Genomic DNA, 7,938 nt, shown 5'->3' with positions numbered 1-7,938 from the left:
CGTTGTATGGGATGTATGGACGGCACAAAGTGGCCCTGATAACCTGCTATTTCTGGGGTCATAGCTATCGTTTCCTGAAGCAGGAGTGTGAGGGGCTGACCTGTTGTCCGGAAAAGTTCCCCAAGCTCTGCAGCACTGTACTTGAGAGAACGGCAGTTCTATTGAAGAACGTCAGGGTGGAAATAAGGCTTAGACGAAGCCATGAGCTGTGGTTGCAGGGTTGTGACAGGTAGTCACGTCTAACTGCATGGGAATGCGTTGTAGAGTCTTCTGACTCTCAGTTAGCTGGTGCGCTATTTGTTGCATGCATTGCTGAAATGATTACATGTACTGGTGGCGTTCGAGTGTTGCTGTCTCTTTTGTGTGTTCTTCTAACATGGGGAGAATTTTGTGATGACTGGGGGCTTGTAAATTAACCCAAATAAATAAATAAATAAATATTCAAATAAATAAATAAATAAATAAATAAATAAATAAATAAATAAATAAATAAATAAATAAATAAGCTCATGGGGTGAGGGGAAGTCTATATGAGATCGAAGTCAATCTCAAGATGGTACTCATTTCTGGTGTCTAGTGCTACCATGCCCCTCAGAGACGAGAAAGCAAAAGGAAAGGCAAGGAGATTGCCTATAGGTGTAGGGCCTAGTTTAATATACCGCATGGCGAGCTGGTTCAGGGGTAAAAAAGAGGGCACAGTATTAGGGATCCAGGGTGGCGAGCTCATGTTGCATGTGTTGCGCATGAGTATTTCCGGGCACACATTCGCCCTGAAAGGAGTCTGTGCTGGTTTCTGGAACTTTGTAGTTCCTAGGTGTCATTGCCAGGGAGTTTCGCAGTGAGCACGCCTGGTGTTTTACTCTAGCTCTTCCAGTAAAAATCCAGGCAACTAGTTTCACTGTTGCCTTGCATGCAGTTAAAAGAAAAAAAAATCAGTCTCTTTCTGAAGAGAAAGATGGCTAAAACACGAAGCCTTCACCAATGCAACCTGAGTCAAAGTCAAAGCTCAAAATGCAAACTGCTTCGATCGTGTCGGATTGGCGCAGTCGGATAGGCACCAGCTTCTAAACGCGAAGTACCCAAGTTCGATTCGGACCATGGGAAGTGTTTTGGTGAAACCCATTGTGCAATTTAACTTTCCTGCCCTGCGTTTCGCCCACAATGATTTGGATTGGGGCCTTCGACTTTGACCTTTGAGGAAATTGGCTTTCCGCAAAGAAAGCTTCGCGTTTCAACCATCTTTCTCGAATTCCCCTCAATCACCATCGTCATCGAAAGTTGTCTTTCCTGCAGTGAGTTTTGGGGCAACGTCGCCATCTCTGAGGTATAGCAAACTTCGCGTAAATATGTCAAGGACCAAAGGTATCGAGTGAATATAGTGTGTCAAACATAATATTTTACATGTAACGAATGACGCACATGTCTGCGCCACAAGGCCAGAGTGTTTGATAACTCCGCCCGTTACCGAATGTGTTTACGCTTCTTGGCTGGGCAGCCCAAAATATCAGGAGCCCATTTTCTCGGCAACCTTTACACTTGACAACGAGCGCTTTTTGTTGTGCGGTACGAATCGAGGAACGCAACCACCGGCGTCGCCTTTCTCGTCTGCGCAATAAGACACCAGAATAAGAAGACATCCAATGACATCCGCTTCTTCAATCTCTGTCACTGCGCATCGTCCTTTGTTTTATTGCTTCAATCCCCATCTCTTCTTAACTTTTTCTCTGTTGGGATTGAGACCTTCAAGGGCACTGGAACAAAGCTACTTACTGATTTGTTTTCACTTTTGTTTGTTTTCTGATCTATCGGCGAGCACCTGAGAGGCGTAGGAAGCGCGGATCTGCTTTGAAACGGGAGACAGGAGGCGCAGGAGGCCTCCAAGTCGAGCAATGGCGGCCAGTTCAGATTGCCTTACGGCGAACACAAAGCATTTCACAGAGCTTCCCGTGCAATCTATGTCGTTTACATGGCTCGTCCCGGCGTGCGAGCGCCAGACTCTCCCCATATCAGGCGCCCCTTTTCGTTGTTTAGTTGCGGGGGCCGTTTCCGTCCCTTTCACTGTTTACTTTGCGCTTTGGTACGAACTGCTTTGGGTAATGCAGGAATTCTTTTGACTGAAAGCGGGCCTTCAAGCTTTAAGTCAGTAGTGTCTTTCTCGGTTCGGTTTGTTTTCCTTTGGATAGAACTTGGCCGATAGGATGATGGGAGTTAAAAAAGCGTCAACCCCACTGGCAGCAAATGTGGTACTTGGGATGCGATTTTCTGGCCCCGTGGCTCGGTTTTAACGGATATAAGCCTGTTTCACATGCTCCTAGCTGGAACTCCCTCGAGATACGTTTGCAGGGGCTGTTGGCGCCACACGCCGGGCACCTTCGCCAGTCAATCACGTCACGCTAAGTTGCATTATCATTTGAAAGCGAAAGATCCACTACCATAAAAATTTCAAGGTAATTCTTCGGCGGTTGATCCCCATGTCGCAAAGATCCCGTTCAGTTTGCTTTTTCTATTTTGTAGCATCTTTCTTCAGTCGCCAAGGTCTGTTTTTTCTAAGAAAGGCGTGCGGCGTGCGCGCAGACCGACAGGAGGATGCGGCTGTTGAGGGGGACCATCGGCCCAGCTTGGGTTTCGGCGCGGCCATGGCGTTCCATGGCCCCCGTGGCCTGTGTGCGCTGGTCGCCTTCGGGCTCCGGGTCCTCGGTGTAGTTCGGACGACCTTTCTGTCTTTTACACTGTTTACGTTAGTGTGTTTTGTCTGAATTACTTTCTCTACATGAATAATTCTTCACGCGCGCGTTTTCGTATTCAAACCTTGTGTCTGTGTTTGATTGGTCCTTTTCACTTTGGCGGGAACATGGCTGATTGGTGTTTACAAGCGTATCCCGGATCGGCTGCAGAAAGTGGGGCCAGAATGCGCTTTTTTCCCACGAGTACGCATGAAGCGAATATAAACCCTCTCGGCCGGGTTCACGGAAGAGAGCGAGAGGGCAGAGGGCAGAGGGCAGCGAGCGGCCTGCACCAGGATTCACTTCAAAAACTCTGCCGCCCGTCGTCGGTCCCTTTCACCGGGAGTCCGCGATCCAGTCAGCCATGTCCCGTTAAGTGCTCTTGTTCTCTCGACCGTTTTCCTCATCTGGTGTAAAAAGTGTATTGTTTCAAGTTCGTATGTGCTAAGTGTCACCAATGTCATCCGTAAAGTAAACCAGTTAACCTTAAACCTTTCTTCGACTTCTCGACTTCTTCACTGCGATCATCATGCTACCGTAGCGGCAGTTATATTGACAAAATTTCGCTGTTACACCCTGGTGGTCAAAATTAATCCGGAGCCCTCCACTACGGCGCGCCTCATCGCCTTCATTGCGTCGGCGCGTGAAACCCTACAATCAATCAATCAATCAATCAATCAATCAATCAATCAATCAATCAATCAATCAATCAATCAATCAATCAATCAATCAATCGTCATTCATCGGGTCCCAGGTGACATTCAGGTGCCGGTGGGTAAGCAGCGCCAATCAATCAATCAATCAATCAATCAATCAATCAATCAATCAATCAATCAATCAATCAATCAATCAATCAATCAATCAATCAATCAATCGTCATTCATCGGGTCCCACGTGACCTTCAGGTGCCGGCGGGTGAGCAGCGCCTTTCTTGTCGCTTCGCTATCTCGGAGCCTCGCCGCTGCAGTAACACGTGACCATATGAGGGTAATTCGCCCGCGCTTGACCGATTAGCCCCGACTGGGGCGTTTCTGCACGCGCTTCTGCGCAAGCGAACAACGCCACTAGGCGAGGGTTTAACGGCTGCTTCGCCGGCGCTTGGTCCTTCAGCCTCGCCATCGTTGGAACGCCGGTTGGGCTGTCGGTGAGCGCCTTTCTGCGCTAGCAACAGGACGAATAAGATCAGCCAGTAGATATGGCTGCACGTAAGGCTGCCAGATCTCAAGCAAAGGCAAAACGTTCCCGAAACACTGTGTGCACAGTCGTTGCTTTCGCTCCTGATAACTAGGTGTAGAAGTGTCAAACCTGAGTTAGTTTTCCCTTGTTTGATATTGAGTATGACGTTCGAGTTGAGTGCTGTAAATTTTAGTATCGGGATTAAAACATGTCAGCCCTTGGCCCCTTGCGCTTCAGGGCCCTTGAACTTCTCATCGGCCTTAATTCCTGGCGCCCTTCATCGCTACAGCGAGATGCGACCCTAGCGAATGCTCATATTACTTCGCTACTACGTACATAGACGACAGAACAAGTGTGATTCTTCTGCATTGGAAGCCCTATTCCGTGAGGGTGGTTACAGCGCACCGGATAAGCTCGAATGAACGCAGCTTTCGCCGTCTAGAAAGGATGCGGACGTCCTTCTCTCGCTTCAGTCGGGGTCCTCAGCTCTTCGACTCTCCACGTCAGTAGAAGCAGCGCGCGTGCCGGCAAGGTGAAGGCGGCCCTTGATGGGACTGTAAACTAATGAGGGGGATACCTAAAATAGAGCACTGTTTGAGCAAGCCGCCTTAACGATGAAAGCCCCTGCCAGCGCGCACTCAAAGTATACTCTTATCTTTGTCACATTCCCACCCGGCACCATGTGTTCAAGTGGTGTTTACAGCGGCGAGATACAATCGACCCAGAACCTGCTGCTCTATTGAAGTGCACGCGGACTCAAGGCAACCTTAAAATGTCAACATCTCGCCGCCGTCTCACGCAATCGCGAAAAGCACTTTGCACCGTCCTTGTTGTCGTAGCCGGTTGATCTCCGAGCAGGGTTGATGACCTTTTAAGCAGTTCTTGTGCGAGAGTATCTGGTGTAGCCCCACTCTCTGCCCACTGCTCACCCTTGATTGTAAAAACGCGTGGTGAAGCTTCCATATTCAGTCGCTTCTCAGGGAAACACGAGAGGAAATTTAACGCAGCGCGAACTATCGAAACTATCTCACATAGGCAGGCCGACAAAGGCAGCGAACAGAAACATGGCAATCCAACGAACACAAGTAACACCTGCACAAAATTTTGCGAAATATTACTCAGTAACCCAAACTCCACAGCATTACACAAAAATAACATCTGCATTTGGCCACTGGCCACTTTACTTCTTGCAATGAATTCTCATTGCACGATTGCACTATGTAAGTGTGAAGGACGGCCTGAATTGTCCTCATAACAGGGAAGCTGTTTATAGCACATGTTGCGTGGGTTTTTCGTGATTCGAGTCGCTGTTTTTGCTTTAAGTAATTGACATACGTGTTTCGTGATTTTGTTGTGTTTTTTCTACCAATTTGCGTTCATTGCTCCTAATGTTTTTATTTGTCTTTTCCTTCGTCTTTTTTTCTAATTAACGACATATTTGTGTATCGCGGGGTCCACGATGTGCGACAAACTGCCGGGCACGGCCCCACAAGCCTTTTCTGGCGTGGGCTGGACCGCACATGTAACCTGTTCGTTGATCAAATAAGGATTATAATTATTCTGTCCAGCCGGAACAAGGGGCAGTCTAATCCAGCGTTTCCTCGTTTGGGAGCCCACATCCCTGCGTCCCTTCCGGTTTACGGTTGGGGTTCGCCGAATCCCCCACACATGCAACAGTGAGCCAGCAGCCATTTCTGTTTGAAAACATTCGCGTGCTTATTAAGAGCGCCCACCGCTAAAAGGACCAGAGGTGTGGCACATTTCCGGGCACTTCTCGCAAGGCCAGTCGGCCTCTACCCACAAAGACCGCGAGAAGGAGCCACTGCGTCGTTCGACCGCCATTGTGCCAGGGACTCTCTCGCAGAGGCGTGGCATCTATGAATGATGACCGCCGGTGGGAGGAAGCACACGGGGAGGAAGCGGCCTTCCGGCTTCCGGACCGGACGTGCGGCTGCAGGCCTTGAAAAAGACCATCTTTCTTGACGCTTATATGCTCCATACGCTCGCGGTTCCAGTAAAAGGAAATGGGAAAAATATGTCGTCCGAACTTGGAGTTTCACGGTTCCAGTTGTGAGGCGCGTCTGCTGGGAGTTCGGTACTAATTTAGACCACCTGGAACTCCTTGACGGCAACTGAACGTTGTGTACACGGGCGTTTGGTTTCTGATCGTACGTGGAAGCACCGACAGCTTTTTTCGGCTGGAAGTGCCACCAGCGATATCGATTGCAACGGCCCAGGTACCACGTTAAGCCAAAGGCGGTTAGCTTACCCGGGCTCAATTAACAGCTTCGGATAATTATGTCATTTAAGCATCACCTGATACTATTGAAATGTTTAATATTTTTGCAGCGGATAACACAAAAAATATTAGTAGTTTATTAGTTATTAGTAGATTAGTTATTAGTATATTAGTTATTAGTATATTATTTATTAGTATATTATTAGTATATTAGTTATTAGTAGAAATATTAGTAAAAGTAGTAGAAGTAGTAGAAGTATTAGACGTAGTAAATATTAGTAGAAATTAAGAAGAAGAAAGGGACGTGGGCAGGGCATGTAATGCGAAGACAAGATAACCCCTGGTCATTGAAGGTAACAGAGTGGATGCCTAGAGAAGGCAAGCGTTGCAGGGGGCGGCAGAAAGCTAGATGGGTAGATGAGATCAAGAAGTTTGCGGGGATAAATTGGTCGCAGTTAGCAGAGGACCGGGGTAATTGGAGAATAATGGGAGAGGCCTTTGCCCTGCAGCGGGCGTAGATGGCGGGTGATGATGATGATGATGATGACGATGATGATGAGACAAAAATCGCGCAACCCTCCGTCAAACGAGGACGATGGTTGAACGCGAAGCTTCCTCGTGACAGATTCCTTGGTTGTCGTGTGAGTTTTCGAAACAGCTTCGGCCATGTCGAAATGGAGCAATCGGATAGACGCCGGCTTCATAGACCTGCCGCACCTATAAAAGCGTCCGTGTACCTAGCTTGTACGTTACTCGGATACTCCGATGAAGAGTGCTCCTCCAGTCGAAACGTCAGTAAACTTATATTTTTTATATATTTTTCTCGTCTCGTATCTCTCTCTCTCTCTCTCTCTCTCTCACACACACACTCACTATATATCCGACACGATATCCGATATATATATATATATATGTAGCAGAACAGAGAGATACGGGACGAGGGACTCGGTAAAGATACATATCAAGGTTGCAGTCGTCATTGCCAGTGCTATTCGGCTTTTTTTTTTCGGCTTTTTTTTCGAAATATATAATAGGGCCGAATGACGTGTGCTTGTCACGTTTCTTTGATTCATTGATAAATAAGCGAAAATATAAGCCGAGAAAAAATCCGCCGTTTTCCGGGAGCGGGACTCGAACCCACATCTCCGCATAACCGGTGCGGTGCGTTAACCAATTACGCTATCCCCACAGCGGCTTCTCTCTCGACTTTAAAGCGGGGTTTATATTTACAAGAGCTCTGAGGCCCTATTATATATTTCGAAAAAAAAGCCGAATAGCACTGGCAATGACGACTGCAACCTTGATATGTATATATATATATATATATATATATATATATATATATATATATATATATATATATATATATATATATATATATATATATATATATTGTGAGCACAGTCTCTCAGTCTTATCGGATATCGTGTCCTGCAGTGGTCAATCTCACCACAACCTGCACCATCCAGGAACACTCCCATTACCATCATCATCTCGCCGACGGGCGCGTTCGTTTCGGGCTCCATCTTGGCTGGTCTCACACCAAAGCCGGTTGCACCGTTGCCTTGCAATAAACGCTTCACCAGGACCCCTGGTCGACGTCTCTCAATAAGGCAATGACAGACCCGATTTCGCAATTCATATCGCGCCTACATCATTAGCTTCTGGGAAACCTTCGATAGAGACCGGGTCTGAAGTCACAGAACAGGCGCAGCGACTTTCAGTCATTGATCTGGCCGTGATGTACAGTTAAACCTGGATGTAAAGAAGTTGACAAAATTTCACAATTTTTTCTGACAT

The sequence above is a fragment of the Haemaphysalis longicornis genome, unplaced genomic scaffold (genome assembly GCF_048455015.1).
Source record: "Haemaphysalis longicornis isolate Haplotype H1 unplaced genomic scaffold, Haemaphysalis longicornis Haplotype H1 scaffold_9, whole genome shotgun sequence".
Lineage (NCBI taxonomy): Eukaryota > Metazoa > Arthropoda > Arachnida > Ixodida > Ixodidae > Haemaphysalis > Haemaphysalis longicornis.
The sequence above is the reverse complement of the archived record's forward strand: the minus strand, read 5'-3'. Positions refer to the sequence as shown.